This window comes from Lemur catta, chromosome 13, assembly GCF_020740605.2.
Source record: "Lemur catta isolate mLemCat1 chromosome 13, mLemCat1.pri, whole genome shotgun sequence".
Lineage (NCBI taxonomy): Eukaryota > Metazoa > Chordata > Mammalia > Primates > Lemuridae > Lemur > Lemur catta.
In genome coordinates this window covers 6,284,240-6,310,090 of record NC_059140.1, presented here as the reverse complement: position 1 = coordinate 6,310,090, position 25,851 = coordinate 6,284,240, and the positions used below count along the sequence as shown (strand labels likewise).

The 25,851-nt window shown below is 37.1% G+C and overlaps 1 long non-coding RNA gene across 3 annotated transcripts; it reads right to left on the bottom strand.

Annotated features, from left to right (window-relative positions):
* Positions 1–31: 31 nt before the first annotated feature.
* On the bottom strand, positions 32–25,780 carry LOC123648851. Of its 3 annotated transcripts, XR_006738804.1 has the most exons (6): positions 25,669–25,780; positions 24,116–24,202; positions 19,504–19,630; positions 18,443–18,537; positions 2,481–2,580; positions 32–311 (listed from the first exon to the last, which is right to left on the bottom strand). It is a non-coding gene; the product is annotated as an uncharacterized LOC123648851 (long non-coding RNA). The 3 variants fall into 3 exon arrangements; XR_006738803.1 differs by lacking the exon at positions 32–311 and having other exon boundaries at positions 2,150–2,580; XR_006738805.1 differs by lacking the exons at positions 32–311; positions 2,481–2,580 and adding an exon at positions 5,488–5,617.
* Between the last annotated feature and the right edge of the window lie 71 nt (positions 25,781–25,851).

Here is a 25,851-nt window from a genome sequence, read left to right as displayed (position 1 = left end):
ATTAATGTAAAAATACACATTGTAGGTTTGTATCAGTATATTGTAAGAATTAATAAAAACACTTTTAAAATCAAAGTAATTTTTAATATTTATTTCTTTAGACTCCCTGGCAAGGAAGCCCTGGGAGGAGTGGACATTTGGCAGAGCAGAAGAAGTTAGAAGGGAGTACAGGCAAGTTGTGGGAGTAAAGTTAGGGGAGCAGGAGGGGCAGCAGGGCAGCCCTACCTCAGTCTCCACTGCTGGGGACTTCCCCACTCTGAGCCTGGATCACCTTCCCCACTGACCACATCTTGCCTGCTGGCCAGATGCTCCTGTCAGAAAACCAATGTCCAAAAAACTTGTGTACATATACAAAAATTAACTCAACATACATTAAATTTAAATGCAAAACCTAAAACTATAAAATTTCCATAAGAAATTTCCTAAGAAAACTTAGGAAAGACTCTCTGGACAGTGCCCTGGGCAAAGTATTTATTACTAAGACCACAAAAGCAAACACAACAAAAACAAAAATACATAAATAGGACTCAATTAAACTAAAAAGTTTCTGCACAGCAAAAGAAATCGTCAACAAAGTAAATAGAAAACCTACATAATGCGAGAAGAATACTGGCAAACTATACATCCAAAAATGGACTAATATCAAAAATCTACAAAAAACTCAAATCAGCAAGAAAAAAACAAGCCCGTTAAAGAGTGGGCAAAAGACATAAACAGATATTTTTCAAAAGAAGTATACAAATGGCCAAGAACCATATGAAAACAAATGCTTGATATTACTAATCATCAGGGAAATGCAAATTAAAATGACAATGAGATATAACCTTACTTGTCAAAATGGCCATTTTTAAAATGTAAAAAAAGCAATAAATGTTGGCAAACATGCAATGAAAAAAGAATACTTATTTGCTGTTGGTGGGAATGTAAATTAGTACAACCTCTATAGAAAACAGTATGGAGATTTCTCAAAGAACTAAAATTAAACCTGCCATTTGATCCTGCAATCTCACTACTGGGTATCTACCCATAGGAAAATAAGCCATTATATCAAAAAGACATCTGTACTTGTATGTTTATCAGGGCACAATATGCAATTACAAAGATATGGAATCAACATAAGTGCCCATCAAATAAAAAGTGGATAAACAAAATGTGTGCACACACACCCACACATATGTATATACACACATATGTGCCATGAAATAGTAATCAGGCATAAAAAAGATCTTTTACAGCAAGTTGGATAGAACTGGAGAACATTACCCTAAGTGAAATATCTCACGAATGAAAAAACAAATACTACATATTCTCATGTATAAGTGGTAGTTAAATGATGTATATACATGGTCATACAGAGTGGTATAATTGACATTGGAGACTTAGAAGGGGGGATATTGGGAGAAGCGGAGGGACAAAAAATTACCTATTGGCTACGATGTATACAATTTGGGTGACAGGTACACTGAAAACCCTCACTTGACTTCCCCACTATACAATTATTTATGTAAAAATAAAACACTTATATCTTCTAAAATCTTGAAATTTTAAAGAAAACATTTTTACTTTTGGTTTTTATTGTAGGATTTATCTATAAGGCCACTTCAGGTACAATGAAGAAACATGTTCTAATAACTTATACCAAATGTTGGCATACAAATGTATTTCTGTGTGGAAAGCATTTATTCACTGAAAGAAAGCAGCTTATAATATTCTTTGAGAAAGCATTCTTATAGTTTTCTTTTATAGCTGCATATGTAAATCTGAATAATATGAACCAATTAACAGAGAGTTTAAAAACTCGCAATATTAGCTTACAAATGTGATTCTTCTTCAAATTGTTCCATTCAGTGAAAGAAAACAGTTTTTGATGTATGTATGTTAAAGAAAGTATTTTTACAGTTGGGATTATGCAGGATTGCACTACTATTGCATATTCAGGTAAAATGGAGAAAAAACTAACTGTAGTACTTTACGCTAAGTATCAGCATACAAATGTCTTTCTCTGTCAAACTCTCCAAACACTGAAATACAACAGGTTATGTTTAAACCTTAAGAAAGCATGCTAACATTGCCTCATATCTGCATATATTAACTTGCATAATATGAACCAATGGAAGGAGAAACATTAAAATAATATATTCTCAAAAAAAAAAAAAAAAAAAAAACAAAGGAAAACAAGTGTCCAAAAAACTTGTGTGGATGTTGTTCTTAATTCTGTCCTAGAGCCTTGAAAACCTACTTGTGCCCACAGTGCCAGTCCTAGGGAGTTGGTAGGACCCTTTTCTTGGGGGTCTCCACTTCACCTGTTCTTTTTTTATTATTGTTTTAAATGAAACAAAGACAGAAGGGGCAACCAAGCAAAAGTAAAACAAATCTTGGGCAAGAACTGAACTCTTAGGGAGCTTGGCTCTCTTTGCCACACAGGGTACAAATTCAGGAGAGACTTTAGGGGTGAAGAATAATAAAGGATAATTGTTTACGCTTCACTCTTCCAAGCTCTTCTTTATGAAGTTAACATGCACAAAGTGTCATCTGGGATTTGAACCACAGCTTTGAACCCAGTTCCAGGACTCTCAATACCTGCAAAATGACAATGGGTGAAAGAAGTGGAGGGAGGGAACAGCTTTACTATGGCCATGATAATTAGGTGACTACTATGGGCTGGGAAGGCCCACTTAGATCTTTCCAAGGTCCAGGTTCAACTGCAGCAGGACACCCATGGTCTCTAAGGTCATGCCCAGGGGAGACAGCCTTAAGAGGAGCACACCACTTGAAGTACAGTAACATATTCAATCCTTTCCATCAATGCCAATTTCTTATCTGCACAAGAAAATATTTTGGGGCTGTCAGGAGCATCCAGAGCAACACACTAAATGTTCTAAAAACTAGTAGAAAATATGAGATAAAACATTGTGCCATTGTGAGCAAGAAAATTTACCCTATTTTATTTGCTTTGGTTCAAACCAATTTCTGCTGGGAGATAGCATATGGCCTTGTTGCCTGTAAGTAAGAAGTTGAAAGCATCTCTGAGGGAGACCATCCCTCTCTAAGTTTAACAGAGGAGGAAAGGCTCAAGGCTTGAATGGGATCATTACAAAAATTCTAATTTATGTGACACACTGAGTTCCACTCATCCTAATCACAACTGCCCGATAGTGCTCCTAAAATACTGCTTTTACCTACCCACCTTCTTGTTTAAAAGTGCCTCACTAACTCTGCAGCCCCCCCCAGATCTACCACAGTCCCTAGATGATCACAGAGACCCCACACTCTCTGCTTCCCACCTTGAGTCTCATTGGTCCAGCAAACTCACCGCTTATTCTGAATAAACCCCCCATGTGCTTACCCTCCCTCATGCTGCTGCCTCTGCTGGGATACTTCTCTCCCCATATGTCTCAACCTCACCCAAACTTCCAGTGCATGACCAGGGGCAAATGTCTCATTCACTCATGTTGACACCACATTTCCTTCCTCCCCCTGAATACATTCCCTCTCTGGATGAGCTTCCAGTTGACTGTTGCCAATTACAGGAGTTTGGAGCATCTGACTAGGATGAGTTTGCTGAAGTGCAAGTATGCCATATTAATGTCTACTCAACTTTGCCCTTAGCTTAGTGTCTGTCAAATAATTTAACACAATAAATAATCCCTGGGTAAATGCACTAATCCACAAAATGCCCTAGTTTGATTCCCTTAGAGTTTGGCTCTTTTCCCACACAGCCAGCCAGAGTTCTGCCTGGCCACAGTGAAAATGTTAATGGTTGTCACCTAACCTGTCTGAGTGTTTCCCATGTACATGTGACACCTGGCTCCTTCTCAGAGAATCCTTCCTCTTGACAGAGATCCCTGCTCAGAATGATATTATAATAAATGCTGGTTATGCCAACTTCCTAGAACAAGTGAAGATTTCATCTAGACTAGCTTTAGAAAGTAAGAAACAGTGAGTAGAAAACCTTTTTATACTTGTTCTTTGCACCTAGGGTTTATTAACAAGGTAAAATTGTAAGGAAGATTGAGTAAGTTTTAGGTGGAAAAAAAAAGTGTACATAACAGATGGAAGAAACGAAAAACAATTATAAATAGAAAATAGAATTCTTTACACCCTCTGATATCTCTGTAATATCCAAAGATGCCCTGCTGGATTGGACCTGGACCTTGTACATCACAAAATTCCTACTTTCCCTCCCTCACTTCCTTCCATATATTACCTGGGTAGTCCCCCCATCCATGTTCAAAGATGAGCAAGAGACCAGAAATAGAAAATATGCCTTTACCCCCTTTTCTTTTACCTGGGCAGCACCTATAATTTTTACCTCCTCACTATTTATCTTGAAAATGTATTTGACTAGAATCTCATCTTTTCTATGCCTCAAGCTAATATCCATTTTCCCACAGCCCATAGAATAAAAAACAAGGATCATTCTCAGAGGTGATATTTATTAAGAAGATAGATCCCCTCACTAACTATGCAAGAGGAACATAATTAAATCATTTTGCAGATAAAGAAACTGAAGATCAGAAATGTGGCTCTGAGATGAAAAGTGGTGAGATCCAGTATATAAATCTAGACTCTGTAATTCTAGAGTCTTCAATAAACCTTTATGTCTACTGACCTTGAAACTAACCAGAAAAAACTTCTGGATCCAACCAATTACATTTGTGTGTTGAAGCATAGCATGTATACTTAAAAATATGGCAATGATAAGGACAGGTTGAGCTTCCTAAACCAAAACTTTCAAATGTTCAAAAAGCTAAAGTTTTTGAGTGCTGACATGACACCGTAAGTGGAGTTTCACAGAGGACCTCATGTGATGGGTCACAGTCAAAACACAGTTGCGTGACACAAGCTTATTCAGTGGGCACACCCATATTTCCCCATGCAAACATGCCCACAAAAAGGAGTAAAACAGCATGTGTGCAGGCCAGATGCACCAGTTACACGTTTCCCATGATGCTTCGCAAAGGGCCAAGATCTATGTGCATTACTTACTGTGGTTGTTTTTTGTTTCTTTTCTGCTCTCCGATGTAAAGATATATTAAAATGCTCAAACCTGCCTGCAGATACCCTTATGGATAACAGTAATAAGAAAAAGAGGAAGCATTTACATTTGTCTATAGTACAGAAAGTCAATCTTTTGGAGAAACTGGACAGTGCTGAAAATATGAAACATCTTACAGAAAAATATAATGCTAGAGTGAACAACATATATGACCTGAAGAAACAGAAGGATAAATAGTTGAAGTTCTATGCTGAAAGTGATGTTCACAAGATAATGAACACTGTGTAAAGGCAAAAATGAAGATCTTAGTTACATATTGAAGTAGATTCATAAAGTCCAGTAAACACATGACACTTAACGGTATGTTATGAAACAAGCAAAAATCTATCACAATTAAATAAAAATTGAAGGGAACCATAAATATCCCATGTGCATACACAATAGAATAAGAAATCATGACAGTTTATAAAATTATAGAGACTTGTCAAAGAAAAATTATTCTTAATGAGGCAAATCAAACTGGAGTAAACATTCTAACAAGCCATCCAGCAGAACGCCACCTCATTTCTGGAGGACCAACATCCTGGTCCATCAAAAGCTTCTGATGTTTCTTCAAACCTAAAAAATAAAATACTCTGTGCAGAAACATTTTAATTAGAACACAGCATCACGGGTAGAAACTGAAAGCCTGCCATTATTTGTTGATGCTGCTGTTCAACATGTGATATGGGTGTTCTGGTGATGCTATTGTGCTGATTAGTTACCTTAAACATATTATTTTTTCATAGTATTAATGGTATGTCCACTGTTTTACTGTTAACTACTTATGTGTGAATAAGCAAAAGAAAATGATTGCTTATCAGTAGCATATAAATTCAGTTAGGCATGATGCCACAAAGCATAGATTGTCTGTATGGGTGGTAGAGATAGTGACACCTTTGCTTTCTGATGGTTCAGTATATGCAAATGTTTCAAGCAGAAAAAATAAAAATCATTTAAAAAATTATTTTCAGGTTATATGTATAAACAGTGTGTGTATATGTGTGTGTGTGTATATATATATGTATATATATATATGTGTGTATATATATATATACATTTTATATTTAGACATGGGTCCCATCCCCAAGATATCTCATTTTATATACACATACATATTCCAAAATTCAAAAAATCTCAAACTTGAAACACTTTGGTCCCAAATATTTTCGATAAGACATACTCAACCTGTATATAATAATGAATTATTTGATAGGAACACACAGAGTAACCAGTGCCCACTAGAAATAGAACATTAGAAACCTTTCATGAGCCCCTTATATTCTCATCCCAAATCACTGTCCTTTCTTCCCCAATGGCAACAAAATATTCTAACTGCTGAATTCATTTTGCTTCTCTTAAATGTTTTAGTGAAATTATACATAATATACTCTTTTATGTCAGCATAATTTAATTAGGTTTGCAAGTTTTTATACCATATAATCAATGTGGCTGTATTTAATTGTTACATAGGTATAACATCTTTATGAAAAGATATATAGCCTGTTTTATTTTTTATTTCTATTACTAATGTAGATTTGGGTTGTTTCCAGTTTGGAAAAGTACCCAAGACCTGAAACTCTAAAACTACTATAAGAATACATAGGGTGAAAACTCCCTGGCATTGGTCCAGGCAATGATTTTATTAGATTTAACCTAAAATCCAAGGCAATGAAAGTAAAAATAGACAAACTGACTTACTTCAAAACTAAAAAACTTTGCACAGCATGAGATAAAATCAATAGAATGGTGAAACAACCTATGAATACTAGAAAATATCTGCAAATTATACATCTGACAAGGGCTTAATATCCAACATATATAAGAAACTCAAAGAACTATATAAAAAAACTATTAAAAATAGGCAAAATATCTAAATACAGATTTCTTAAGAAAGACAAATTGCCAAAAGATGTATAAAAAATATTCAACATTAATTATTGTCAGGGAAAGGTAAGTCAAAACCACCAAATCAATTCACTCCTGTTAGAATAAATATGATTCAAAAGGCAAATGATAGCAAGAGTTGGAAAAGATGTGGAAAAAGGGAATGCTTGCACACTGTTGGTGTGAACATAAATTACTACAGGCATTATGGAAGACACTATGGAAATTTCCCAAAAGACTAAAAAATATAACTACCATATAATCCAATAATCACACTGTTAGGGGGGAAAACCTAACAGGTGCTCGCAGCATGGGTGGAGAAAGATTCTCACACAGAGATTAAGATATATAAAAGTAAAGTTTATTTTATCCCTTTAGAAGGACAGAGAGAATGAGAGAGAGAGTGGAGAGAAAAAAAGGGTTGAGGGGGGAGCAGGGAGACAGTGTTGGCATCCCAAAGAAAGAGAAGGGAGATGCCAGCAGTGAGGCCAAGTGGCTCCCTGCTTTTATGGGGACAAAGAGAAAAATAGTTAATTGTTGTGAATTCCCTTATTTGCATTTGTGCCTTCTCTTCTTAACTGCAAGCAGATAATGGAATTCTGTGTGTGAACTCCTGCGGCCCTTCTCTTTGTTTTAAGGATAAAGTGAACTTGCCCTCAAGATATGATTTTGGGCTGTGTTTGATGTCTGGAGATTGTCCACCATGCTGTCATCCAGGAATTTCTCAGGTACTACTCCAGGCTATAGAAACAGATGCTAAATGACAGTTTTAGTCAACAGGTCTAGCAACTGTAAAAAACTTTACTTTTGAGATGTTTGTGACACCCAGTCCCTGCAGGTTGCCCTAGAGAGGTGGGGAGGGAGGGAGAGAGAAGAGCGATAGCAGACGGAGAGCCGAGAGTTGATCTATTTTGTTCACAGACCCATCATCCTTTCACACACTATTAGATATATTTTAAAAATGAAATAAGCATGGTGAAAAGACATCTGCACTTCCATTTTACTGCAGCACTATTCACAATAACCAAAGTATGGATTTAACCTAAGTGTCCATCATCAAAAGAATGGCTGAGGAAAATGTGATATATGTACACAACGGAAAACTATTCAGCCATAAAAAACAAGAAAATTTTTTGACTTCTGATCATATAGATGAACCTGGAGAATATTATGTTAATTGAAATAACCCAGGCACAGAAAGACAAATACTTTGTAATCTCACTCTAAAAAGAAGAAAAATATAACTGATAGGAAAAATATTCTCCAAATTATTTGAAGTCTAAAGCTACTGGGAAAAAAAATCACTAGCGATGTCACGTCACCATTTTATTCAATCATATATTGTTACCATTTGTTACCTTTCACCTTAAGTAAGTTGAGATAGATTAACATTGCTGATAGGATAACATTTCATTCAATGCACAACACTTTTAATACACTAAAAACAACTGTTTTATTTACTAAAACAGATTCACACATACTTTAAAAAAAGCATCGTAAAACCCACTCTATTTTATCACCTTCATGTGCAATTGGTGAAATAATTTATTTCTAAAATTCAAAACGTTTCTCTCTTACTATAATACCGAAGAGATTATTACTCTGAACAGTTAACTCATGTGCCACTTACAACACTGTTATAAGTCAACCAACAAGAGCCTCTCCACTTAAATATTCTTCAGGTTTTACATTTCGGTTTCTGTCCTCTTCCATAAAAAGCATATAAATTATGCCCACAAAATAGAGAGGGACCTCTCATAGCACTGATGCAGCAAAAAGTGGTCATACTCCTTTACATAAACACTAGCAATGATGGCATATCATCAAATAAGTTGATAGTTAAATTACATCAATATGGTATGAAACACTGATATGTAAAATAAATAATTAGGAATAAATTACACTATCATTCAGATAAAGGTTGACTAAAGTGAATAAAAAAACTAATGATTTTGCATGCAGTAAACTTAAACACACAAACCAAACTTTTCAATAAATGTGGGGTACATACTGATTATTTAATTCACTTTTTATATAACAAATATATAAACATGTTATTTTAGACCTTGTGAAGATGAAATTACAGACAAATTTGGCATATGACAAATAAGAAGGTGAAAACATATAAGACACCATCCAAGTAATTGTCATAGTAAAGAAGACAAAATTATAAAATAATGGTTATTAGGAAATAAGGTACAAACGTGGAATTCACTATATGCTGGTCAATGTTCTAAGTTCCCCAATGGTGTTAGTTTCATTGAGAAGTCTATGAGGTGACTACAGCAAGTAAAGTTTTTTATAGTAGAGTCATTTGGCATAGAGTTTAAATTTCTAATTTTTCCTACTAATAATACAATTAAAGTGATGCAGACAATGAGATTTTTGCATATTTAATGTTATGCTTTATGCTCTGATGAAATTTCTCAGTCACATTTTCTATAGGATCATCTTTGAAGCCCTCATAGGACTAGAAATCATGAACCAGAAAACATGCCACATCTGTCCCTAGTATTCCTGGAATTTCTCAACCAAATCTCAATGTCTCCACTACTTCCCTCACATAGTTCTGACATGAGGCACAAACAGAGCTTAAAAACAGCTTAGCATAAAGATCTCCAAAGGTGCACAGATTTCCCCAGACTGTCAAAAGCAATAGATGAGCAGTCAGATCATGCAGACCCTCTTTCAGACTAAGGAAGAACTTTTGATCTCACCTGGAACTTACTGAAAGATCATTTGAGAGACAAGAGAGTCCTTAGAGGATTTAAGAATCTAATAATGATATGTGAGGAAAGTCCCTCTGTAACAATAAGAGAAATAAACCTAGGCTTTTGAAATACCAATTCCATTGGCACAGAGAACTTCCCAAACCACATTTTAAACTCTGGCTTCCACCTTGATCTTGGGCCTCTCACATGTGTTATCTGCTCATTTATTCCCTTCTATCAGGGTATAAGACTCTTTTTTCATCTCTTTTCATATTCCAAAGATCTTTTATTTGCTCAGACAGTAACTATGTCTGGCTTAGGGACTGTCCACCACAGCTCCTCATCAACCTTCCCAGAACAGCAATAGGGCTCAGGAAAAATGCCTGACTTCCATCATCTCCCTCAGGAGAGAACTAGAAGAGTGGAATACATGTTAAAAGTTTTGGCTTTTTGGGGAGCTGCCTGATGATTACATTCTGTCTCCTCAAACATGGCTGCTGGAGGAAATGAAGGAGTAATGTGAATTAGGGTTTGTGCCTAATAAGGAAAAAAGTGAATGCTTGTAACAGCACTAGAGAAACTGCTTTACCGCAGATAGTCAACTGTGGAAGAAAAATATTACAGAATCTAAAAGAAAAGTAGAGGGACATCTCTTTACATAGAAAATACACACCCATTATAAGAAGAGACAGCCAAGAATATGTTTGTGAAACACCTAGAATGTTTAGCCTGCTGACTGCTGTCCATATTCCCTTGTCATAGGTCAGTCTGTAAATACTAGATTAGACAGCTCTCATATAAACTCCCAAATCATATCAAGAGATTACAGAACACACAGAGAGGGTAGGAAACATGCCCTAATTGAAGGAAAAAAAAAATCTTCAGAAATTGAGCCTCAAGAAATGGAGATTTTTGTTATCTGGCAAAGAATTCAAAATAGTCATCTAAAACATGATCTGTGAGCAAAAATAAAACAGAGATAGACAACAAAATTAGAATAATGATGCCTAAGGCCAAGCAAGCTGGCTCACGCCTGTAATCCTCGCACTCTGGGAGGCTGAGGCAGGGGGATCGTTTGAGCTGAGGAGTTCAAGACCAGCCTAAGCAAGAGCGAGACCTCGTCTCTACTAAAAAAATAGAAAGAAATTAGGTGGACAACTAAAAATATATATAAAAAATTAGCCGGATATGGTGGTGCATGCCTGTAGTCCCAGCTACTCGGGAGGCTGAGGCAGGAGGATTGCTTGAGCCCAGAAGTTTGAGGTTGCTGCGAGCTAGGCTGATGACACGGCATTCTAGCCTGGGCAACAGAGTGAAACTCTGTCACAAAAAATAAAATAAAATAAAAAATAATGATGCCTAAAGAAAACAATATCAATAGAGAAATAAAAACTATAAAAAATGAACAACAGAAATTGTGGAGCTAAAGAATACAATAACTAAGTTGAAAAATTCACTAGAAAGATGTAACAGCAGACTTAATAAAACAACAAATAATTAGAAAGTTGAAGACATATCATTTATCAATATTGAGGCATGGAAGAAAAACTTTTAAAAAAAAGGAGGAAAGTAAAGATGGAGTATGGAACTTATTATACATCATCAAGTAGACCAGCGTATTTATGAAAGGAGTCTTAGAAGACTATAAGGAGGAAGTAGCAAACAGATTAATGTAAGAAAAAAATGGCTGAGAAATTTCCAAATTTCCAAATGATGAAATAAAAAATACTACAAACCAAGAATGCTTGATCTGGGAAAATTTTATTTCAAAAATAAGGGAAAAATAAAGACTTTGCAAGATAAACAAAAGCAAAGTGTGTTCATCACCACTACAACAGCCTGATAAGAAATTCTAAAGGGAGTCTATTATGTTAAAAAACAAAGTGATGCTGAATAGCATCATAAAACCATACGGAAACATAAAGCTGTCTGTTAAAAGTAAATATACACACATAATTCAAATTCTTTACTATCAAAATGATGGTGCCAAACCCTTCAAAATTCTGCTATAGAATCTAGAAAAAAAAAACATAAGTTTGCATAAATCTGTTAATAGATACACAATACAAAAATTTATTGTTTGTGACATTAATAATAAAGTGGGAATGTAAAGAGGCATTTTTCATATTCAATTGAAGTTTTGTGATTAAAATGTATTGTTATACTTCAAGATGTTTTATATACTCTCTATTTCTCAAGGCGATTACAAAGAAAATTCATATAGAAGATATGCAAAATGAAAGGTGAAAGGAATCAAGGCATGTCACTAGAAAGTCAATAAAACAAAAATGAAGGCAATAAGATGAAATGTGGGATACCACAAGAAACACAGGAAAAATAAACAGAATAGTAATAGGAACTTTATTTCATTCAGGAAGTATTTTAAATATAAATAAACTCTTTAATGAAAAGAAATAAAATAGTTCAATGGATTAAGAACAAACAGATCCTGCAATATGCTATTTATAACAAAGTGACTTTAGCTCTAAGGATTAAAACAGGCTGAAAGTAACAAGATGAAAATCATATATCCCATGCAAACAGTAACTACATTTAGGTGGGGTGGCCATAATTATATTAGATAAAATATACATTAAATAAAAACCTGTCACAAAAATTGATGTTATATAATGGTATAACATGGGTCCATTTACCAGAAATCTATAACAGTTATAATTATAAATAAATAAATATATGTATACGTGTATAAGTATATATAACTATAACATCAGGGCTCCTAAGTACATCAAGCAAATATTGACAGAAAAAAAGCAAGAAATATATAGCAACACAATAATTGTAGAATGTAACACCCCATTTTCATTAATAAATACAAATATCAGACAGAAGATCAACAAGGAAACAGAAAACTTGAACAGTATTATGCACTAGGTTGAACAGACATGTACAAAAGTCTTCAGTGAAAAGCAGCAGGAACACAATATTCTCAATTACACATGGTACATTCTGTTAAGACATATAACAAGTCTTATCAAATTTAAGACTAAAACCATATATTGTATCTTTTCTACCCAAATTGGAATGCAACTAGAAATCAAAAGCAGAAGGAAAACCAGTAAATGCAAAAGTTTGTGAAAATTAAATGCACTTTTGAATATATTCTTGCACAAGGGTCAGGTGATTTAATATTGTTAAAATGTGAATACTACCCACAGTGATGTATAAATTCAAAGTAATCTCTATCAAAATCCCAAGGGTGCCTTTTTTTAGAAATATAAAAAAAAATTTAGGCTGGGCGTGTGTGTTGGCTCACACCTATAATCCTAGCATTCACCCCACATTGACTTCAAGTATATATAGAATTGTAAATGTAATCCAACGTTATCATACATAGGTAAAACCAAACACAATAAACTAATGTTAAGAAACCTAACCTAAAAAAAAACACAGTAACACAGAATTACAAAATGAGAACAGAAATATTTACTCATAAAATCCTATATGTAACATTAATGTAAAATTTTAAAAAACTTTTTTTAGATAACTACAAGGTTCAACTATGACTATCCGTTTAGAGCAAGTATTTTGAATTATTGGCATGCGGTGTATGGCAATACAATTTCACATAAAATGCACTATACTCATTAATAAAAGGTTCTAATGAGAATATTTTAATACCTAAGCACTTAAATGGCACTAAAGATAACATTTTATTATGTTAATGTATTGATACTATAACTATACAAAATGAAAAAGCTGTAATCCAGCCTTAAGAAGGAGAGAAAAACCTTATGTTTCTGAATAAAGAAAAAAATACGATTTTCTTATTTTTTAAATATGAAGAGTCACTGACATGGAAAATAAACACTTAGGAATAAATTATATTATCATCTAGATATTATGCTGAGGAAAGTAAATGGAAATACTAATGATTTCTTTTTGCCGGCTGTAAACATAAATTTACAAGTGAACACTATAATAAATATGGGGTGCCTATTAATTATCTAATTTATCCTTATATGTTGTATAAATTCTAGCATATTGTTCTGTATGTTTGGATCTAAAATTACAAACAAATTTGAAATAAAACAAAATTGAAAGGGAACATGTATAGGGAGAGTGACATCAGCAAGATGGTGGGAGTTCTGCTTATACATCCTTCCACAGAAACAATTAATTTGGCAGTCATCCATGGACCAAAGTGCCTTTATAAGACAGTCAGCCACCATAGCTCATGTCTGTAATCCGAGCTACTCAGGAAGCTTAGGCAGGAAGATCGCTTCAACCCCAGGAGTTTGAGACCAGCCTGGGTGATAAAATGAAACCCTGTCTCAAAAGAAGTGCCTTTATGAGAGCTTTGGGATTCAGGAAAGAGGTTATGAAACCCTACTAAACACAAGACCAAGAAGGATTATTTCGAGAAAACAAGCACTCATATAGGTGACAATCTTGAGGACCCCTGGTCATGCCTACAACGTGAATATAGCCCACCCAACTTGGTCTCATAGAGAATTATGAAGTGACACTGTAACTGTCTCCAACACATCCCAGCACATCCAGAGTGGTCCTGCAAATCCAGAGATCTGAAGGGAGATGCCCATTCAAGGGCATGGAGGCAGGCCTGCAGACCTTGGACTTTACTGTGGTCTCTGAAGCAGTTCTGTGACTCAGTTCCAGCCCGCTCAGCCACAGTCCAGGGCCAGTCCTGCCCACCTAGAGGCCCACCAGTGACCTGGAGAAACTCTCCAAGGTACTCCATGGGAACCACACTCACCAACACCCTTGATATCAGGCCCACCATATGTGGACCCAAATGCAGAACCCCTCCCTAGTGCCTACCCAACAGAGGAAAGTCCTGAAGGCAATCCAGTCTGCCCAGGAATAAGACAGGATTCACAACCAACCAAGGCCCCGGTCACAGGCCTACTAAAGGCAGACCCCACGGCAGATCCAGTAGTAGCACTGTGACCCAAATACAACCCTTCCCCCAACAAACCCAGCAGGGATCCCATTAGCCTTGGTCCCCCAAAAGAGATCTTTACCTGCTGAAACCAGTTTATATAAACTGAAAGAGGTGTCTGCTCCTTTAAATTTACAGATACCCATGCAAAGTTATTGTGCCTTTTTTCAGCACTTCTATTTTAACATAACACTACAAGTCCTAAAAAGAACAATTAGGCAAAAAAAAAAAAAAAGGAAAGAAAAAAGAAAAAAACCCATCCAAATTGAAAAGAAAAATGTTCCTGTTTGTAGATGGAATAATCTTATATATAGAAATCCATAAACAGTATACTAAAACAGCTTAAACTTAAACATACTTAGTAATTTTGTAAAATATTAAATTAACATACAAATATCATTTGTGTTCCCATACACTAACATGAAACTATCTAATAAAAAACAATCTCATTTACAATAGCATCAAAATAATATTAATAAATTGCTTAGCAATAAATTTAACCAAGGAAATGAAAGATCTTTACAATGAAAAATATTAAGATATTGATGAAAAAATGAAGATACAAGTAAACATAAAAATTTCCTGTGTTTGTGGATAGGAAGAATAAATATTGCTAAAGTTCCATATTATCCAAAGCAATCGGTAAATGAAACTGGATTCCTATCAAAATTCCAAGGACATATTTTACAGTAACAGAAAATACAATTCTAAAATTTATATGAAAATGCAAGAGACTTTGAATAGCCAAAGCATTCTTGAGGAATAGAACAAAGCTGTGGTATCATACTTTCTGGTTTCAAACTACATTCCTAAACTCTAGTAATAAAGACAGGATGGTATGTGCATAAAACTAACGCAAAGACCACTGGAACGGAATAGAGAACCAAGAAATAAACCTATGCATGTAAGGTCAACTAATATTTGACTAGGGCACCAAGAATGCACAATGCAGAAAGTATAGTCTCTTCAATACTTGGAAAAACTAGATACCCCCAAGCAAAATAATAAAATTAGACCATTTTTCCTACACCATACTCAAAAATTAATTAAAAATAAAACAAAGGCTAAAATAGAAGACATGAATCCTTAAAAATTTTAAAAGAAAACATGTAAAACATTTCCTTGATATTGGTACTGGCAATGATTTTTTTGGATACAACAGCAAAAGCATGGCAACAAAGGCAAATATAGTTGGACTGCATCACACTATGATAAAAAGTTCTGCACAGCAAAGCAAACAAAATAGCAAAACCTACAAGATGAAAGAAAATATCTGCAAACCACAGATCTGATAAGAAGTTAATATTCAAAATATATAAGAAACTCATACAAGTTAAAGGCAGAAAACAATAAAAATCCAACTGAAAAACAGGGAAAAGACTGAATAGACATTTTTTCCGATGAAGACATAGAAATGGTCAACAGGTATATGAAAAGGTGCAAAACATGATCAATCATCAGGCAACTACGAATCAAAACCATAATGAGATATCACTTCATACTTGTTAGTATGGTTAATACGAAGAAAAAAATTAAAAAAAAAAAGAGAGTGTTTTTAAGGGTGTAAAATCTGTGCACTATTGCTCAGTTGTAAATTGGCAGAATCATTAAAAAAAAAAAAAAAAACAGGGCCGGGCGCGGTGGCTCACGCCTGTAATCCTAGCTCTGGGAGGCCGAGGCGGGTGGATCGCTCGAGGTCAGGAGTTCGAGACCAGCCTGAGCAAGAGTGAGACCCCGTCTCTACTAAAAATAGAAAGAAATTATCTGGCCAACTAAAAATATATATACAAAAAAATTAGCCGGGCATGGTGGCTCATGCCTGTAGTCCCAGCTACTCGGGAGGCTGAGGCAGTAGGATCGCTTAAGCCCAGGAGTCTGAGGTTGCTGTGAGCTAGGCTGATGCCACGGCACTCACTCTAGCCCGGGCAACAGAGTGAGACTCTGTCTCAAAAAAAAAAAAAAAAAAAACAGTGTGGCAGTTCTCAAAAAAAAAAAACAACAAACTAATGTACGTAAAATCTGACAATCCTACTTCTGTGTATAATCATAGGAAATAAGTATCTTGAAAAAATAGCTGCTCCCCTGTGTTCACTGCAGTATTATTCACAATTGCCAAGATATGAAAATAAACTAAACATCTGTAAACACTGAATGGATAAAAAAATATGGTATATATTAACAATAAAGTATTATTCAACCATTAAATAAAATCCTGTCATTCAACATCAGATAAACCTGGAGGACATAATGCTAAATTAAATAAGCCAGGCACAGAAAGAAAAATACTGCATGATCTCACTTATCTTGGAAATCTAAAAACACTGAACTCATAGAAGTAGAGAATACAAAAGTGTTTGCCAGGGCCTGGAGGCTGGGAAAGTGGGGTAATGTTCTTCAAAGGGTATAAACTTTCAGTTATAAGATGAAAAAGTTTTGGGGATCTAATGTATATCTTCATGACTATAGTTCATAATGTTTTATATGTTTAAAATTTGCAAAGACAGTAGACTTTTAAGATTCTAACTATTAAAAAAGGTTAACAATGTAAGGTGATAGATATGTTCATTAACTTGATTGTATTAATCATGTCACAACATATATATATATCAAATTATTATATTCTATACAATAAAGATGTAGTTATACAGGCCAGGCATGGTGGCTCAAGCCTGTAATCCTAGCACTGAGAGGCTGAGGTGGGAGCATCCCTTGAGGTTAGGAGTTCGAGACCAGCCTCGGCAAGAGCAAGACCCCATCTCTACTAAAAATTAGCTGGGCAACTAAAAATAGAAAAAAAATTAGCCGGGCATGGTGGTGCACACCTGTAGTCCCAGCTACTCGGAAGGCTGAGGCAGGAGGATGGCTTGAGCCCAGGAGTTTGAGGTTGCTGTGAGCTAGGCTGACACCACAGCACTCTAGCCCAGGCAAAGAACCAGACTGTCTCAAAAAAAAAAAAAAAATATATATATATATATATATGTGTGTATAAAAATATATATAGTTATACAATTTTTATTTAAAAAAAATTGATACACAGATACATATATATATTTACACACGTTATAAATATAAGAATGGCACAGTCTTAGTAAACATCATATTAAACAAAATTATAAAATCGTAATAGCTATTAAAAATAAGGTAAGGAGTTTAATATATGCTCAGAAATATTCTACGCTGCTCAATAACATTAAGAAAAGTAGGGAGTAGATATATAACACTGTATTACAGTTGAGGAATTTGGGTATATAAAGTATAAATTACCAACTCAATTAACACTAAAATAATTAAATTTTGAAATAAAATAACATTATTTTTTTATATTTAGGGAAATGCTTAGTGTTCTGATAAAATTACAGAGAATGAATCTCTGTAAAATCCCATTTGAAACCCCCATAGGATTGGAAATTATAATGCTCATAAAGCAGAAAACATGCAATATCTGCTTGTGGTGCTCTTGGGATTTTCGAACCAAATCACATCGCCACTACTCACATGATACAAAAATGTATTTTAAAGTTCCACAAAAATGGAACTTTAAAAATAGTTTAATGTAGAATTCCTGAAAAATATGCACAGTATTCTCATGTCTCCCAAAGCAATGGAAGAACACTCAGATCATACAGCCCTTTATAAACCATAAAGAGGACTTTGGCTCTCACTGGAAATGCAAAAGATCACTGAAGAGGAAGTAGAGTCCTTAGAGAACGCTGGAGCATGACACAGAAGATGCCCCTATGTGGGAGCAAGAGAAAGAAACCCAAGCTTCTGAGAAACTATTTCCATTGCAGCAAAACTTTCCACAAAATATTTTAAAGTCTGGCTTCCTCCTTTACCGTTGGGCCTAACATACATATATCAACTGCTTCATTTACTTCCACCTACCTGGGGTTTGGCTACTTTCTCGTGTCTCTTCATATTCCAGGGCTCTTTCCTCTACTCCAGACAGATGATCAGGTCTGGCTTAGAAACAGCAAGACCTGTTTTATTAGAAAAAAATTAACATGACTCTTAGTGGTGTTCTTCAATTACCACCAAGTACTGTACTCATTACAGAAGAGAGACCATTATAGAAAATTTGAAAATAGCTAATTCTAAAATAATGTTTCCTGACAGAACCTTTAGAATTTTTGGAAGTATTTTAAATTTGTGGGTCATTAGCTCCACCACCCAGCATTGCTGAATCAAAAATATGTGATAAAAGTTGGATATTAAGGGGGGGGCAACAATGTATTATGCTACTATATTTCTATTAATAGAATTACCACTAATTAATAGAATTACCACCATTAATCTAGAGTGAAGAATGTACATGACCTACATAAATGGGAAGGTTAATGTCAATGTAAAACATCTTGAATATTTTCTTTCCTACACCAAAAAATCCCAAAGTTTTCCTTGAAAGGAAGGCTCAGAAACATGTTCATGCAGGCTGGGCACAGAGGCTCACGCCTGTAGTCCTAGCACTCTAGGAGGCTGAGGCAGGAGGACTGCTTAAGCTCAGGAGTTTGAGACTAGCCAGCCTAGTAAGATTGAGACCCCAATTCTACCAAAAAGAAATTAAAAAAAAAAAAAAATAGCCAGGAGTTGTGGTGCAAGCCTGTAGTCCCTGCTACAAAGGAGGCTGAGGCAGAAGGATCACTTAGAGCCCAGCAAGTGGAGTCTGCAGTGAGCTACAATGACACCACTGCACTCTGCCTAAGGCAATGGAGTCAGAGTCTCTGTCTCAAAAAAAAAAAAACAACAAAAAAAACCCACAAAGAAAACTGAGCACCCCTCCTCACAACCCCCACCACCCTTTACAAAAAAAAAAAAAAAAAAAAACCACAATCAAAAACCCCAGAAACTAGTTTATGCAAAGCAAAAGTTTCCAAAGAACATTTTATAAAGGAAATAAATGAAATCCTTAGTGTGGAAGAGGAATTGTACATTGAAGCTATATTCACCCAGAGAAATCAGGTTTCTGTAGTTTTCTAACATCACATCCCTACACAAAGTCCTCTGAGTAGAATCTTGGTATATCCACTCCTCTGGAGAGAATTCTGAGGCCACATCCCTGAATGTCAATAGTTCCTGGGGAAAAAAACATATTTAAAAAGTAGCCATGGACAGAGTTCTTTGACTCCAGGTGAAAAGACACAGTGAAGAGAACCATTTCTGACTAATATGACTGAATGGAATTGTCCAGTAAGATCATTTTTAACATATTAATATTCTCTAATGTATTCTCTGAAGAAATATATAACTCTGAAAAAAGAACATGGCAAACAATCCACAAAACCAGTGTAACTATTATACTTTTGTGGATAATAAATTATAAAATTAAGGGAACCAACACAGGCACACACATTTTGACTGCTATCTTTACATTACACAGAATAAGTTGTGTATATTTCTCAGTGATTTGAAAGGTATCTCTCAAAATTTGATGTGTAAAACAATGAACTAGAGATTTTGTTGAAATGCAGATTCTGATCAGGAGATCTGGGGTGAAGTCTCAGTTTCTGAATTTTTTTTCTTTTCTGGAGACAGAGTTTCACTCTGTCACCCTGGCTAGAGTGCAATGGTGTCATCATAACTCACTGCAAGCTTAAACTCCTGGGCCCAAGCAATCCTCCTGCCTCAGCCCCCTGAGTAGCTGGGATTACAGGCATGTGCCACCAGGCTTGGCTAATTTTTTTCAATTTTTTACTAGAGATGGGGTCTCACTCTTACGCTTGCTCAAGCTGATCTTAAACTCCTGAGATCAAGCGATCCTCCCATCTCGGCCTCCCAGAGTGCTAGGATTACAGGTTAAGCCACCATGCCCAGCCAGTTTCTGAATTTCTAATAAGCTCACTAGTGATGCCAGTGTTCTGTACCAAGAATAATATTTTGTCAAACATCTAGTAGGTGGGAAAGCTTGTGTTTATCCAAATTCATCTGTCCAGTAAATAAAAATGAGAGCTATCATTTCCCAAAGCAAGCTATAAGAGAATCAGAAGAGAAAAAAGAGCTTCCAGATTAAATGTGATGGTTTATGTACATCAGTTGGTAAACCTCCCTAAGGTACTTACTAATAATAAAAAGACAAGTAATTAACTCCAACATGGAAAAATCTGTCAGATAACACTAAGTAAGTGAATCAAATTAACATCCACTGTAATAGAAAAGTTGGTATAAGGTGATGCACAGGAGGACACAACATCACTGTTGTGAGATTATTTGCCACAAAAAGTAAATTATAACCTGAATTTAATCATGAAGAAACATCAATTTTATGCAAAAATTCAAACTTCAGATACCTTCCAGGTTCTGTAATCTCTAATAGTGTATTTAAATAGTCTTTCTTTAGAATCCTAGGAAGCAAACCTCTTCTAATTATTCTTTTTCAGAACTTTCTGAGTTATTCTGGGAAATTAATGCCATCCTCTTTAAATGTGCATTTTCTTAATCCTGTTCTGCCAAAGTAAATGGAGTATCCAGATGGAACCTCAACAGTCCATGTTCCCCTTCCTCACCGATACACAAGGACCCAACTCCATCTCCCATAAGAATCTTGCACATCCCATTTATATTCCCATGCTCATCTCTCACAAATAGAACATTTTTAATATTGCAGCTCATACACTCAGTGAGAATTGATCATAGCATGCAAGAAGCCTGGATGAAGAGAATGGAGAGTAGGCTCTGGTATATAAAGGAGAAGGAATTTCTGGAGCCGCTTGACTCCATTAAGATTTAAAAAGAGACCAGGCTCCGTGGCTCATGTCTATAATCCTAGCACTCTGGAAGGCTGAGGTGGGAGGATCCCTTCAGGTCAAGAGTTCAAGATTAGCCTAAGCAAGAGTGAGACCCTGTCTCTACTAACAACAGAAAAAATTAGCCAGATGTGCTGGTGTGTACCTGTAGTCCCAGCTACTAGGCAGGCTGAGGCAGGAAAATCTCTTGAATCCAGGAGTTTGAGGTTGCTCTGAGGTAGGCTGATGGATGGCACTCTAGCCTGGGTGAGAGAGTGAGACTGTCTCAAAAAAAAAAAAAAAAGAAAGAAAGAAAGAAAAACTAATTGAAACAAACATATTAGGTAGGAACATCAAAAGTTGAGATGCAAACGTTTCCAAGTTCCAAACATGTGATATTTCAGGAGGAAAAGTGGACATAGCCCCTGAACCGGGACACATTCACCAAAGAGCAGCCATTTCTTCCTCGTTCTCCTCCTTCCCTGGGATTTTTTTTTAGATTGTCTGGACAAATCACACCTGTATCCTTAGAATCTGCCTTTAAAGGCCTCAGCAAAACCCCTTCACCTGCTACCACCATACTCACAGGCAGAGGAAAGGCCTTGAAGTACAGAAAATGTCTACCTTCCTCTGTCTCTTGTCACAGGAGAAATTCAGGAACACTGAGTTCCTACAAGAAGACCAAAATGTGAGTGTCTCCCTTCTCACCCTTCAGTGATTGCCCCTTCCCCAGACACCAGCAATTTCTGCTGCAGCAAGCAGTGTATGTGACATACTGATGCAGCCCTATCAGACCTAAGCAGAACAGGTCCTGTGACCTCACTTTGGAACAAAGTCTGAACTCAACTCTCGTGAATGTACCTGGGACCCCTCATGCTTGACTCTGGGTTTCTTTACAATCATGTGGGACACTTAATTAAAACCACATGGATACTCCCACCCAGAACAGAGTATGGGGAGGGCAGATGATGGCATCTCTTCAAACTGGCCTTGTGATTCTAACGGGAAGACTGGACTGAGAACCACTTACCTACACATTGTCTCTCAGGCTTTAATGAGCATACAAATCATTTGGTATTCTGGTCCCCAATATAAGTAGTGTGATTCTGTAGGTTTGGAAGGGGTTCATAAATTGGCTTCTATAAGAAACTCCTAGTTAAAGCTGATGTTGCTCCCCCAGACCTATTATTAGTAGCACTCAACTAGAGACAGCAGGCACACCACACAGAGTCCCTTATGCCCCAAAACCTACCACAACACAAATACTTTTGGTCCAAAGTGAAAACTACCAATTACCACCCTGAAGCATGACATTCTTTGCTGGCCCTTTAAAGTTTACAGCAGGTAGAGACAGCAGTAATGTCTGAGTAAAGCTTCATTTGGAAAATGTCATGTATATATGCATTAATGCAATGTTTACTGAGCAGGTACTATGTGCTCACAAGTATGCTATGGTGCACTTTATTGGGAATCTCACAGTGTGTTAGTTATTCCTCATAGCAGCCTGGAAATTGGGTACCAAGATTGGCATAATTCCCAGAATTTAGATAAAGGGCCCAGAATTTCCATTTCTTTTTTTTGTTTTTCTACCATTGATTTTAAAAAGAAAAACTCTGGAATAAAAACTAAATATAGGCTGGGTGCTGTGGCTCACATTTGTAATTCTAGCACTTTGGGAGACCGCGATGGGAAAATTGCTTCAGACCAGGAGTTTGAGAACAGCCAGGGGAATGTGGTGTGACCTCATCTCCACAGAAAATTTAAAAATTAGCCAGCTGTGGTGGTTGGCACCCATTATACCAGCTACTCAGAAGGCTGATGCAGGAGGATCTCTTGAGCCCAAGAGTTTAGGGCTACAATAAGCTATGATGGTCCCACTGAACTCCAGCTTGGGTGAAAAAGTGAGACCCTACATTAAAAAAAAAAAAAAAGCTATCCTGGCATTCAAAGGCAAATGAAAAAAGAAAAAAAGAATATCTAAATATAGACAAATAGGAGGGACATATAAAGAAAGTACAGCACAAATGGATTTTTTCATTGCTCTATTTATAATTACTTTCTTCTGACTTGTAGAGCAGCTACTGCATCTGCAGGAATGGAAGCAGGCTGCTTAGTGGGATGTCTCTAGAAGCACTTGTTTTAATAAAGAAGAAATTAAGGCCCCCAAACATATAGTTTTCTTTTTGTTCCAATTTATCTGCCTTTTGCTTTCAAGAAATTGTGAGCACAAGTTCTGGAGAGGTAGCAGCAGCAGCCATCCAAAACTGTGATCTCCTTTTATTAATTTCATGAGTTGGGGGGAGATTCCAAGGTAGGGCCATACCTGGATAGGGCCTCAGAAGAGGCTGGATAAGGGCAGGACTGGGCAGGAAGCAGGCCTTGGGCCTCTCATCTCTATGTCAATGGGGTATTTCCAGGTCTGTCTTTCCCGAGATTTCCCAACAGAAACTAGACTCCCAGAGTTTGTATAATTGTAATCTATTGTAGCCACTTCTTTATTTTATAACATATAAAAATAAGCAATTTAACTACAATCCTTAGGGTTTCTAGGACAATTATATTAGAAGCTAAATATTTATTCTTAGCAAGGTAAAAGCAAAAAATAATAACTTTTTTCCATAAATAGCCCTTCATGTAGTGACATCAGAATTCACACAACATGAGGGAAGTAGCCTAGAGGAAGCCAGAGTGTTCTGTACATTTCCCCTCTTTGTACTGACCATACAATGTAGCCATTTATCCATTTGCTCTAGTTAAAAGTTCATGGATGGTAGGGACCATGACTACTTCACCTGTTTTCCTAATAGCCATATGAAATGGAAACAATTGGTTTATCTACCAGTTTGTATCTTCAGACCTCCTCCTTGTTCTTCATCCAAGTACCAGGAAACTGGAACAATTCCCATCTGGGTACCAACCACAGATTCTGTGAGGAATAAAACAAAACCTGGATGACACATACATTTCTCCTTCTCTTAGACAAAAGGGCAAGTAGACCCTGTCTGAAAGGACATCTTCAATGTCTCAAAGTCACCCAGGTGCTGGTGAGAGGGCTCTCAGTGAGCCTGTGCTAAGATCCCCATAGTAATCCAGTCAGAAGAGACTCAGACTGACTCTTTGGGGTCAGGAGGGAGAAATGGGGTGGAGAATTTGAAAGCCTGCTTGCCATAACTTTGGAAAATGCAGGGAAAAACCAGTCCTCCTGTGAGTGTTAAAATAATTAAACACAAGGCAATTAGAGGCCGGACGCGGTGGCTCACGCCTGTAATCCCAGCACTCTGGGAGGCCGAGGCGGGTGGATCGCTCGAGGTCGGGAGTTCGAGACCAGCCTGAGCAAGAGCGAGACCCAGTCTCTACTAAAAATAGAAACAAATTAGCTGGCCAACTAAAATATATATAGAAAAAATTAGCTGGGCATGGTGGCGCATGCCTGTAGTCCCAGCTACTCGGGAGGCTGAGGCAGGAGGATCACTTGAGCCCAGGAGTCTGAGGTTGCTGTGAGCTAGGCTGACGCCACGGCACTCACTCTAGCCAGGGCAACAAAGTGAGACTCTGTCTCAAAAAAAAAAAAAAAAAAGGCAATTAGACTGAAGTGTCTCTAGTGCCCTGGGTTCCTATGTAATAAAAAATACAAAACCAAAATTGCATTTCTTGTAAATTATTAGCTTAAACGGAAACAAAATTTAGTCCTAAAGAACTACAAACCTGCAATAAACCTCTGATTACAATAACCAGGAAATTTCCACTTGGACAGGCCAAATAAGGCGACAATATAACTGTACCCAATCAATTATTTAATTTGGTTTGCTTCCTCATGCACCTTATAAAACCTTTGCCTTCAAGCCCCTACGGTGAACCCCCAAACCACAAACCATGGCTGGGGGTTCCCCATTCATGAAGCGCTGTTTACTTAAGTTTTAGCGTTCCTCAGTTTAATTTTTAACAGGAGAAAGGAGGAACAGAGAACCCCATGGTTCACAGCTCCTCCCATGCAGGAACCTCGCACAGCTAGTGGGGATTCTCACTGAGGACCTTCTCGTCATCCCTGCACAATCTGGGGGAGACGCGGGGCTGTGTGCGCACAGCTGCGCAGACAAAGCTCCCCGCGGGAGCCTTAGTCACCCCATAGGCACGGAAAAAGCCGTGTTATTGTCTCCTCCAGCTCCCCACCACCCCACCCCTGTGGCCGGAGGAGACTTCAGGCCGAGCTGCGCCAGCACCGACCTGTGTCCACAGACTCCGGAGCTAGTGGCGGGGAGGCCCAGGTCCCCACATCCCCTTCCGGCCGATTCCACCCAGCACCCTCCTCCAAATGGGGACACCCGGCCCGCACAATCACTATTTCTCGGCTTCCGCAATGTCCCAGTGTCCTCCCTATGGACCTGCCAGTACCTGCAGGGTGACAGAGGCTGTGGCAATCACTGAGCCTCCCGGAGCAGAGGAGAAAGAACAACGGAGACACAGCCGAGTTTGGCGGACAGGCGGGGATAAGAGACAAAGGCCCCGCCAGATCATAGAAGGCGGCACCCTCCGCCCCTCTGCGGCGCCTGATTGGATAGTTACCACATCAGCGCC